This window comes from Triturus cristatus, chromosome 9 (genome assembly GCF_964204655.1).
Source record: "Triturus cristatus chromosome 9, aTriCri1.1, whole genome shotgun sequence".
NCBI lineage: Eukaryota > Metazoa > Chordata > Amphibia > Caudata > Salamandridae > Triturus > Triturus cristatus.
In genome coordinates, this window is record NC_140592.1 from 1013770751 (window position 1) to 1013783517 (window position 12767).

Consider the following 12767-nt stretch of genomic DNA (forward strand, 5'->3'; position numbering starts at 1 on the left):
AGAACCCCCGAACCCAAAAACGTCAGCCCTGTAGTTGCCATTATGTCTGTAAGCCAAGCCTCTTCTAAACATCCTGATCCTGCTCCAGCAAACAACCGTAACTCATTGGCTCGGGAACACGCTTGTGCTGCCAACTTCCATCGATCTCGCCAGGATGCAGTCTGTTCTTCTTTCCACAAATACAACCTCCGGCATATGTAGTTTGAAGTCTCTCAGCTACCTGATTCCTCGATGGGTGTTGCTGGCCTTCTTTACTGTGAGCCTTGTTGTGTGGCTCACTGTGTGGCTCTGCATAGATGGGCTGGGTGGCAAGTGCCCGAAGATCAACAATACTCTGCCTGCAGCCTTCTCTAGAGATCAACGATCCTCATTCAGGAGAACTCCCTTTTCACCTTCTAGAGCAATACAGACAGAGACTCAATCTTTGCCCTTTATGGATTGGTGCCCACTTGCCAACGGATGCTCGACGGGGTATGCTAATGGTCCCCATTGCTTTTGATGAAGAATAACATTGTCTTGAATTATATCTGCCTGGGTACTTCCTTCTAGAATGTGGAAATACTACTATCGCTATCCTTCTGAGTATCAAGGACTGCCATGTATCTAACCAAGACATCATGCACCCTGCTATTCACCTTGCTGACATTGTCTGGAATGGCTTGAGCCGGAAATTGAAATAGCAGCATCTATGTGGCCCACAATAATTGTGATTTAGGGCATGATTTATATTTTGGTGGGAAGGGGACTCCATTGCTGCAGTGACTTATGTTCCCACCTGCCAACATAGTGGTTCGTCTACGGCAGAGACTACTCTGATTCTGCTGCGACCAAACTTCTGTGATAGCCCTGCAGCGTAAAGGCCATCATAGCAATGTCTACATGTCTGCCTGCCCAGTTAGGATGGGTGGACATATAGAATTATTTTCTGTCTATCACCTCCAGGAAATCCTTGGCGGTGAGAGACAGTGAAAACAAAATAACACTCCCTCTACCATGGGAGATGTGGCCTATGGCGAGGGAGAAATTACTTTTTTATTTTACAAAAAGAAAATCTTGTTTCGGGATTTTATTTTTGTAAATAAAAAAAGACTACTGTTTGGTACACGGCTGCGTCTTGCTGACACAGCCCTGTAGGAAAGAGTAAAATGCATTGACAAGAACCGCTGTGATGGCAGATGGCAGGTCCTGCCAATACTTTAATAAATGACCATCTGTTTGACGATCATTCATAAATTAGGCAGGCGGTCCCTCCATCAAGGAGACAGAGTAATTTACTCTGTCCCCATGCTAGAGCGCCGGGTCGGCTGCCTAAATATAAATCAGGCCCTTATTTCTCACTGTCCTATCGGATTCCCATTTTGATCCTTTTCATTTTGAGCTTCCTTCAGGAGTCCTATATTCACACAGCAGCTCTCAAGAGCACAATTATGATTTTTGTGGCATCCGAGACTAAACCTAGCTACTCAAGGACTAATCTGGATTCTGGTTTGCAGCTTGCATCATCCCCGCCATATGTCAGTCACCAGCTCAGTTCCCATACAGAAAAGACTGCTCAGAGAAATATCCTAAACTGCCTGCTTTTTCATATCCAGTTATCAGGATTTAAAGATAATAGTGTAATTCTCCGAAGGGAATATAACCGAAAATCTCAATTGTCCACCTGTTTCAACCAAGGTAGTACTGACTAATATGTTGGTAAGGAAATCATGGAAAAAGGGGCAAAGGGAAATGATGCCAACAGCAGCCTCGGATGGTCTCAGAGACACTACTCAGATATCTTCGAGAGAGAAAGAGAGCAAGAGAGAGAGGGAAAGAAATAATATGATACTTTAACATTCACTGAATACCTCACTGTTGATGAGGACATAAAAACAATGACTAGATCCTTTCAAACTAGGAATCAGGCCTACAGCTGAATGGCTGAGGAGAGGATCCAGGACTGCCAGAATGAATTGAGTCAGCACAGTGTGTCGTGTGGTTATATAGGCCTCAGACAAGGAACACCACTATTTTACATGTTCACGTTGGAAGTTGACATCTTTCTTAACCCGTTCCCTGCGTCTGTTGGCCAACGGCTGTCGCAAGCACTACCTGGCCAGTGCTGCGCACGTCCGTTGGCTGACGCGGCCCGCCCACTCATTAAAAGTCCCACGGCGGAATTTGCGCCGCAGTTAACGGGTTAAATGCTAACTCTTGACACACATTTGCTAATGCACCCATATGGGATAATAGTCTTTGAAACGTATTTGCTTACATTTACACTTCCTCATAAGCATAGTATCAGGGCCTTGAACAATCTGTACCAGACTTAAGTTCACTGCAAAAAATATTGATGCTTGTTGTCCACTTGGCGACAGCTCTGCAAGGTTAGAATCAATAATGACTGCTTGACTAGAGCTACGGCATGGTAACATAGGTGATGTTTATTATATAAGTGACACCAATCCTTTGTTTAGACAGAGGAGCATTTTGCTGTCACTGTATAGGTCGCTCCATGCCAGAATCACAGCCCAGTGAATCCTGTTTACCTTCCTGAGAAGGTAAACTCTGCACAAGAACAGGCTCCCAGATCAAACATACCCACAGGAAACTGGGAAGTTAAATCACTCAAAGGTATTCTGGCAGATTCGCACTACCTAAGCCCACTAGGTTAGGAAGTGCTAGGTCGGAGTATAGATATGATTATACATGTATGCATATAATCAATGTAACTGCACAATGGTTTAACTGTTTATATTATTTGCCATTATAGTAATGCTGATTACTCTGTTCTGTTTCCTCCTATTAATCATTGCAGCACTCATATTTTACACAAGAATCTTATGGCTTCAATAAATGTTTGAAAGGCCAATTATTTCTTGTGTTTCCCTCTGGGCATGCATGAGTCACTAAAGAAAGGGACTGATCTGCTTCCATGATTTCCATTGGGGAGTCACGGTTGTCATGTTCTGAGGTTGCACATATCATCCGGTGCCTTGTAAGGTTAGAGGCCCAGATGGTGCACTGTGAGCTAGCTAGTACTAAGGCCAATATATCCTGATAATGTGTGTAGACTCAGTCTCGCACAGTTTTTCCGTTTATGTTGTCTAAATGCACAGTCTTACTGATAGAGTATGAAGCATATGACAGATCTTTAAGCAGCATGGTTGAGAGGTTACTGCAGGAGCTGAGACAAATGCCATGGAGGGGCTACGGAGACAGAGAGCAGCAGCATGCTTCTGGATATGGAACACAGGGAGATAAGGGAGCAACAAAAACTTACTAAGCACAAAAGGGTAGATGGGAAACAAAGGCTTAAGATCAAGGGGGTCAGAGGACAAATAGGGGTGGGAAACTGAGAAGGATAAATGACAAACAATGAGGGGTCACAGATGCCAAGTGACAAACTCTTTGCTTGTGGAGTAAGCTTGTTGTGTGGTCACATTAGGCCCTGGTGAATACACCACCATTTTACATGTTCGCATTTTAAAGTTGACATCTTTTTTGAATGTTGACACTTGACATACATCTGCTTGCGTGCTTGTATGGCTATTATTCTCTAAAATTACTTTTGCTTACATTTACATTTCTTCGTAGACATATAATCAGGGCCTTGAACATTCTGTACGAAAGCTAAAGTTCACTGCACAAAATGTTGATGTTTGTTATTGTTTATTCGGCAATAGCTTTGTCAGGATAGAATCAATAATGACAGCCTGACTGAGACTTCTGCATGGCAACATGGGTGAAGTTTACATCTCTTCTTAGTTTAGTTAGAGGAGCATTTTGCTGACACTGTCAAGGTTGCCCCATGCGGATTTCCAGCCCAGCTGAATCCTGTTTACCTCCTGAGAAGGATGGTGCCCAGCTCTACACCAAGACGGGCTCTCAGATGAAACAAAGCCTTAGGTAACTGGGGAGTTAAATCACCCTACAGGGATTCTCCCAGATTCACCGATCCTACGTACACTAGGAAAGGGAGTGCTAGGAAGGAGCACAAATATAATTGTACTTACATGCAAGCATACATTCTGTGTAACAGCACAATGGTTGAATTGGTCATTTTTTTTACCATTCTTGTGATGCTGTGATGCTGATTACTCTGTTTTGTTTCCTTCTATTGATAATTACAGTGCATGTATTTTACACAAGAATCGTATTGCTTACATAAATATTGAAACACCAATTCGAGTATTTCTTGCGTCTACTTTTAGGCATGCATGAGCTACCACATCAGGGGTTTAGATCTGTTTCCGTGATTTCCTTGGATATTCGGGGTTGTCAGGTTCTGAGGTTACAGATACCACCTGTTTCCTTGCTAGGTTAGGGGTACAGATGGTGCACTCTGAGCTAAGCAGGATTAAGGCAAACACATCTGCATTATAAAAAATGCAAAACAGAAATCAAAAATGAAAGGACTTTAGCATGATATGCTCCAACAGCTAAGACGGCAAAGGGTTGGCCTGTTGAAATTGCGAATTCACACTGAGAGTATTTTTGATGCTTACATTTTTGCATTAAACATGTACTAGATTCCTGTCGATTTCTTAAGGTGTTACATTTGTTCTACAAAGTAACTACACTGATGACAATTGATTAGCTTTGAAAGCTACCCAATACATAGTGCAAAAGGGAGGGATTGTGAAATTCAAAATACTGTTTAATGTAACTATATCATCGGCAGCCATCTTTTCATTCAGCGCTCACCAATGCTACCTAGTTTTGCCCATCTCTGATGTATAAAGCCTTGCTCTCATGTCTGACAGAGTAAACGGGAAATTGTGGTATAGCTTGCTCAGCTCTGAAAGTTTACATTTTTGTATCAGTTTGATGGTCTTCTGTGTACCATCCAACAATTTAAATTTTTGAACCTGCATAGCTCTTTTGTTTTAGTTTCACCACATGATCTCCATTATAGCCCAGTGTACGAATACATACATTTCATTTCCATATGTTTGTGTTTTAGCTTAATGCCCAGGAGGTGCCAAGGGACCCCCTTGTCACTTGGCTCTATTCTGTCACAGATAATTTTTTTGCTAATAAACATTTTCAGACTTCTAATTTGACATGAGTGCAGGTGTCTTTCCCAATAGGGTTGATGCCCTGAACAGGGAATACATTTAAATAACCCCTTTGAGACTATGTTGAGACCTTGTTTCTCATGTTTTAATCTTGCTCTGCACAAGAAATGCAATTCATGTGTGAATGATTGGAGACCTGCTGTTGTCACTAGGACAAGATCACCAAGTATGTTTATTTCTGTTCATTTTGATAGGAGCCAGAACAAAAAAGGGAGTTCTTCTAGCCTGAGTATTACCTTGCATCTCGGAGCTCAGCCAAAGGCAAGCAAGAACAGTGTTTATAGATAAAAACGAGTCTAAGGCCACATTACTTCCTCACTTGACACTTTCTCTTCACAGTCTTCAAATGTATCCTTCAGGTAAGAAAGGAAGGCATCCATCTTGTCACTGGTTTGCTCTTTAAGGGTTCTAAGATGGATGCCAGAATGATTCCTCAGAATTCAACGTTAGCGAGGCGCCACACTTTCCTGATGCACTGTGCATGTACGAACCTAACTGCACAGATGGGGCTCCTTTGAAGGGGTTTGCCAAGCTATCCTTTTCTCAGAAACAGTACCCCAGTACAGGTGTGCCAGCTGGTAACACTGGCAAAGGTGTGAATCATGCCCAAAGATTTCCCGAAGGAGCAGACACCAGTTGTCCATTTTATGTGTTTTCCCCGAAAATGCAAAGGTGTGATGTGACCACATTCCTGAGAGAATTACCTGAAAATGACCGATGTTCTTGGCAGCACGAGGCCCAGGGATCTTGCCTCCTCAGTGCCTGAGGGCTGATAATATGCACATAAATGATGGGGATTCATGCAATTTGTATCGATATCAGCTCAATTTTCAGAGTCACCATAGGCCTGGAAAGTAATGTCTCTGCCTCAGTAAAGTTGTACTCAGATAGCAGATATCAAACCACCTTTCTAACTTGATTATCATTTTTATTCATTATATGGCGTAGTAAAACAGCGTCGTGGTAAATGAAAGATAACAGTGCAGACTTAAATCCCTGCACGTGGGGTTATCTGCGACTTTCTCACAGGATTTCCTGAAAAAATAGAATTTGGAGGCCATATATCTTAGTGGAGTCTACTGTAGCCACCCAAAGGTATTAAGTCAGGGAGCACACATATATATGTTGAATGCATCGCCCAAGCTCATTACTGAAATTTGTTCCAGTCTTGGAATTTCCACCTACAAATCATTGATTTCAGGTGTGTTAGTATAGTAGAAGAAAACAACACCATCCCAAATGCATTAGGCTATTATCAGTGGCGGCTACTCCACTAAGGCGGAGGAGCATCGCCCCACTGCCTGCAGCGCTGCAAAAAAAGGATATATAAAATTATAATAACACAATGTTATTATCATTTTATTTTTCCGTGCTCAGGCAGCTTTGTGGGTGGGGTGGGGCTGTCCTGCTCACAGGGGAGGAGTGGTTTGCCCACTCCAAGTGAGCATGTTTGGCCATCCCTCTAGAGCTGGCCAAACACTCATGCGCACTTTGCATGTTCTCCATCCAGGCTGCATTACAGCTTGGGTGGAGAACATGCCCCAGACTCCCATTCCCTGGCTGAGAGCCGAACTACTTTGCTCAGACCAATCACAATGCTGCATCGCAGCATTGTGATTTGTCAAGGGAACCTCGGTGGGTGCTTCCTGATCCTGCCTCCTGTTAAGCAGAAGGAAGGGAGGATGCAGAGGCCCGAGGTGAGGCGGCAGCCGTCCGGCAAGCCTGCAGGTAAATGTACCACTGCCCCACTAATGCCACCAGAAAGCAGCCACCACAGGCTATTATACGAAGCTCCAGGGCTGGAACCAGTGTCCCTAATGACCTGGAGTGAGGGGGTCACCCAGAAAATACAGTTCCTCGTGGTTCAGCTGTGTGAGATGGAGCTACACTAACTAGGTAGTGGAAATCGGCTCCAACACTGCTGGAGATGTTCTACAGAGGTGTCCAGTGATTATCCATGTACTGGCACTCAAAGCACTAACTTGGCACCGGTGCCCTTCTGGACATTACAGGTTAGAGGCAATGGGGAGTGATTAATGCATTTAGCTACCAGAAAGGCTTACTCAAGGAGGTCAGCACCCTCAGGGGAACATTTACCAGGCCTCTAGCGGCACTTTTGCGCCACCAGAAAGTCACTCTTTTGACACTCCGGTGGCGCAATATACAGCAGCATATTTACAAGGACACGCAAAGCCACTTTATGTGGCTTTACATGGCCTATTAAATATGTGCCTCTTTCATGCAGAACACTGCGTGAAAGGGGTGTTCCATGGGTGTTGCTGTAGGTGTTCCTACGCAACACCCATGGAATCTGAAAAATTCCCAGATTACGAGGAATCATAAACCTGGGAACGCTTCAGATTCCTATGCCTCCCCAGGGGAGGTATAGGAGAGGTGCAACGACGAGAAATGCATAGAAAGAAGAAATGCCATCAATGATTGTTTTTGTGCAGGAAGCCATACCTTCCTCCACAAAAACAATCATGGCTGCAACTCAGGCACTCTAGCAATGTGACACAAGGGTGTCCGCATTGGCGCACGGCTGCTGTTTGTGCACCGGAGTAGGGGAGAAGGACAGGAATGCGCTGAATCTTATAGATACTGCATATTCCTGCCCTTTTCTTTTGATGCACGGCAACGCAGCAGGAAGGCCTGCTGTGCTGCTGTGCATCAAAAATGTGTTAAATGAGTCCCTCAGAATGTGGGATTCTGAGGGTTCATGGCATCCAAACTTCTACTTGTAAAGGGAGTTTAACAGCTGGAGCAGTTGCTCATGTAAAATAGAACAATATTACCGATAAATTGTTTTATATTTTTTATTACTACACTCGAAAATCGAAATACTCAGAATATTTTATTCTAATTTTCAATACCACCTTAAAACCAGAAATCCTTTGTGGAAATACTGAGCTCTAAACTGACACAATTAAACGTCAGCTTTTGCACCCGCCTCTCGAACGTCACAAGGGTCTCGTGTCTCCAGCGCGGGCTGGTTAGCAGATCGACTCTTGTGGCAAGAGGGCGCAGACAGGCAAACAGGCAGGAGGCCGCAAAGTCCTTCAGGACACAATGATAGGGGGGCGGGTCAGCAGCAGGGCCGGCCATAGGGCAGTGCAGCCGGTTCGGCAGCACTGGGCGCTGACCTGTGGGGAGCGCTGACTTCAGGGGGGGGCGCTGTGGTTAGCAATAACCTATGATTGGAGAGATGAGGGGCCCTTTTGCCAAGTGGTAGTGAGAGAATCCGAGAAGGCGGTCATAGGGTGTGGGGGGCCAAAAATAATTGTCGCACCAGGCGCAAACAGCACTAAAGCCGGCCCTGGTAAGCAGTGTCCCTGCTCCCACTCTGGTGGTTTTTCAAGCACCTCTGGGAATAGGGTGCACCCAGCAAATGCTCACCGTGGTCTGCTGTATCCCTCTCGCTCAGCATAATTTCTGGGTGGTGGGATGGGACAGGATAACAATCAAGTGAACCACTCAGGATTCACGGTGTCTTTAGAATCAACACCTAATAGACCCCTTTCTTGGTGCTGAAGCATCAGTCCTGGGCTTCTATGCGCTGCCAGGAGACACCTGTCCCCTATCCCAGGCATGTAGCAGAGACAGAGTCTTTGAAGGAGGTGATGTGATCTGGGAAGGTGTCTAACCAGCTGCTGCCTTCCATATTTTCCATCAGTTTGGGTTGCACCATTGGGCTACCAAGGTTTCCTGGAGATAGCTCCAGTGCTTGCTGTTCTAGCGCCACACCGTGAAGCCTTGTTTGGCTCAGAGCATGGGCGGCTCCTCTTTGAGGGCTTATGGGCTTAGCCCTGCCACCTGCGAGCCACCACGGAGCATCTGCTAAATTAAATTACTACACTTGTAATAATTTAATTTAGTAGTGCTTAGGCAAATACGACTTGTGTTTACATGAAGTCCGTAGTGCCAGGAGGAGGAGGAGGAGGACGGGCTCAGGGACAATCCAGCTACAGTGTTGTTTAAAAGAAGAGCACTCTGGAGATGGATGTCTGGATTGCACATGTGAGGGGCGTAGTTAAACTACGACCCCCTAACACAGGCACGATCCTTTTTATTTAGCAGACATATGGCGCAAGCCTCGTGCAGCAGAGTATATCTGGTAAAATGGGATTGAGAGCAGAATACTGGCCACATCAGTGAATCCCAGAGGCCAATAAGGAGCCATGCAGAGCAGCAGGGGCAGGATCCCCACTGCCCAGCACTGCCCCAGCTTCTGATAGGGCTGTGCTTCCAAACCTCTCAAGCAGCTGGGAGAGGGCTTGAGAGGTTTGGACCTTCCTTTTCAAACTGGCCCTGCCGCTCTGACTGGCTCCTCAGTAATCATGGCTTGCAGGTTCCAGTGTTCAGCACCAGATTCCTGCTCTGCTGCTGCCATGGAGCCTCTGAGTTGCCAGCAAAGGCAGGTAAGTAAAAACAAATAATTCAGTGTTGTTTCTCTGTGCATGTGTGAGTGAAAGTGTGTTTGTGAGTGACTGAGAGAGAGGATGAGATTGAGTGAGTGTGCGTTAGTTTAATGTGGTTGAGAGTGTCAATGAGAGTGAATATATGAATGAGTGAGAGTAAATATGAATAAGTGAAAGAGAGGAAGTGAGTAAAGCAGTGTGAGTGAGTTAAAATGAGTGAGCCGTGCAGCGGACGCGCGCAGCAGTCGCGCGCAGCAGTCACGTCGAAGGTGTGCCAAAGGCAAGCCCGTCTGCGTCCGTCCACGACCCGACTGCGGCCAGGAACCCTGGGCCTCCAACCACTCACAGCAAGATTCAGCCGCACTCCTCGCACTCAACCCCGGAAGAATATCAACTGCCAAATCTCCACGCCGGGCACCACCCACGGCCAGTTCTCCTGCCGTCACTGCCGTCAGACCTTCACCACCGCCCCCGCGCGAACGCCAACATCGCCAAAGCCCTGCGGTGCATCCTCCTCAACGTACGCTCCCTGAACAGACACGCCGTAGAGATCTAGGACCTCCTTGACACCCTCTTACCAGACGTCACCTCTTCACAGAAACCTGGACAAACTCCTTCTCTGCCCCCGACATCGCCACAGCCATCCCGGACAGATACAAGATCCAGAGAAAGGACCACCCCAACCGCCCAGGAGGGGGACTTGCCATCGTACACAAGAGCTCCCTCTGACTCACCACCTCCAGCTCAAGCCATGGCCCGCCCACCACAGAACATCTCCACTTCCAGATCCAGACCAACCCCAAAACGACCCTAAGAGGCACCCTTCTATACAGACCACCAAGACCTCGAACTGCGCTCACCATCACCAACCTCATTGCGCCCCATGCCATCACCTCCATGGACTACATTCTCATCGGAGACCTCAACTTCCACCCCTACAACCTCAGCGATCCCAACTCTGCCACCGTCCTGGACAACCACGCCATCCTCGGAATGACACAGCTCATCACCACCCCCACCTACAAGGCAGGACATACCCTCGAACCCATCTTTGCAGGAGGCAACAACATCCACTTCAGCCACACCAAGCAACCCTCATGGACAGACCACCACTCAGTTCACTTCCACGTGAACAAACCCAAGGGGCCCAAACCCACACCCTGCCCACTTCAAAGAAACTGGAGTAAGATCACTGAGAAGCAGCTCAACTCCACCCTCAACAGCGAGGCCCCACCACCCCGGTCAACGCCAACCTCGCAGCCAAAGAACTCCACAGATGGATTGCCAACTGCACAGACAAGCTCGCACCCCTACGCAACCTCAACAAACAGTGCCCCAGGAAGGCCAACTGGTTCACCGCCAACCTCCAAGAATCCAGGCACACCTGCAGACGTCTCGAGAAGAACTGGAGAAACAGCATAATCTAGGAAAAACTTAGGCAGACCGCACCACCTACAAAAACGCCATGACAGAATACCACCAACTCATCAGACTTTCTTCCAGAACAGGATCCTTGCCAACTCCAGCAACTCCAAGGAACTCATACAGGAATTCCCCAAACCCCCAAGCGAAACCACAGACATCACATCGGTGAACAGTCAAAATATCGAATTTTAAATATCGATATCGCAAAATATCAAGTGGACATAATATCGACTGTCAAAAATATAGTGGTGTAGAATATCGAAATGCAGGTAAGAAATATCGTTTGTCATAATATCGAAGTTAGTAATATCAACAGTCATAATATCGGGGAAAAAAATTGTGTTTTAAGTGTTAGTATAGGTGTTGAAAGTATGTATTATTTTTGTAATGTATGTTTGAATTTTTTTAAAGTTATGAATTTTATGTTAATTAATTTTTGTGTAATTTAATTCCGTAGCAGATTGTGGGTTTATAGGGGAATAGGGTGGGAAGTAATTTAATTATAATGTTTTTTAAGAATTATTTAGAATTAATTAATTATATGTTAATTACTTTTTGCGTAATTTAATTCTGTAGCGGGTTGTGGGTTTATAGGGGAATAGGGTGGGAAGTAATTTATTTATTTTTATTTTCTTATTTTTTTATTGAGCAGGACATCAGTAAGTAAAACATCATCTTAACAAAGTCAAGATCCAGAGAAAAGTAAAATAAGAAGAATACAAGTCACAGAAAAGAGAAAATTGTTTGCTTAACCATACATTATCCTGCTATGTATCACAGAGTACAATTTGTAGAGACTCTTTTTTAACTTCACTAAGTTTAAGTACATTATTCTCAGAATATAAAGTTAAAAGAAATATTTCCAGCTAGATGAAAATTTTTTTAAGTGCTCCCGTTCGTTTAGAATAAACTTCTTCAAATGTTTTGGTACGCTTCATCTTCATCCATTTTTCGTATGAAGGTGCTTCAAGCGACCTCCAATTTTGTAGGATTAAAGAACGGGCCACTAACATTGAAATAGCTAGAAAATTACCCTCAGATTTAACTAAACTGACCTCCCTGCTTGTTATACCAAAAAGAGCTGCTTCTGCGATTGGGGGATAAGGTCTTTTTATAGCCTGGCTAAAATAGTTCAAAAATTTACGCCAAAACGTCTCGAGTTTTGGACATGAAAAAAATATATGCCTCCATCCCCCTTCAGTAGGAGAGAGGCAACAAAAGCATCTGTTTTCAACCTGGGGATAGAATTTATTAAGGGCCTTTGGAGTATAATACGCCATCCAGTGTGAGAGAAAAGCCATTCTCTTAAAGTTGGCAGCTCTAAGAACCTTGTTGCCAGCAACTGATATATTTTGCCATTCTAAGCTGAAAAAAGAACATGCAGTTTCTAGAGTAACCTTCTCTAAAAAAAAATTCTACCAAAAGGGGTTGATTTTGGGATAGCAATATTCGATACCAATTACCTACCCCTCTGATATTAGATGAGAAAAGAGAAGTACCTACCTTAGAAGGAGAACAACTCAATATTAACTTATATTTATTTAAGAAATTGACAATTTGAAGATACTCGAAAAATAAAGGCGTAGTACGATCATGGCTCCTTGTCTGCACTTCTTCCCATGTTATAATCCTATCCTGGATAAAAAACTGATTAACTGTACCCAAGCCAGAATCCTGCCAGATTTTGATATGGGAAGAATGTATATAGAGACCCAGATCTCTACATTCATTTAGCTTTAAAGCATATAGACCCGAAAACCCGTTTTGTTTGAAAAATGGATCCAATCTTCCTATAAGGTCAATAAGCATTTTATATCTAGTTTTTTGGGGGAGTTTCGAGCTTTTGAGAAAAGCGGGAATTTGA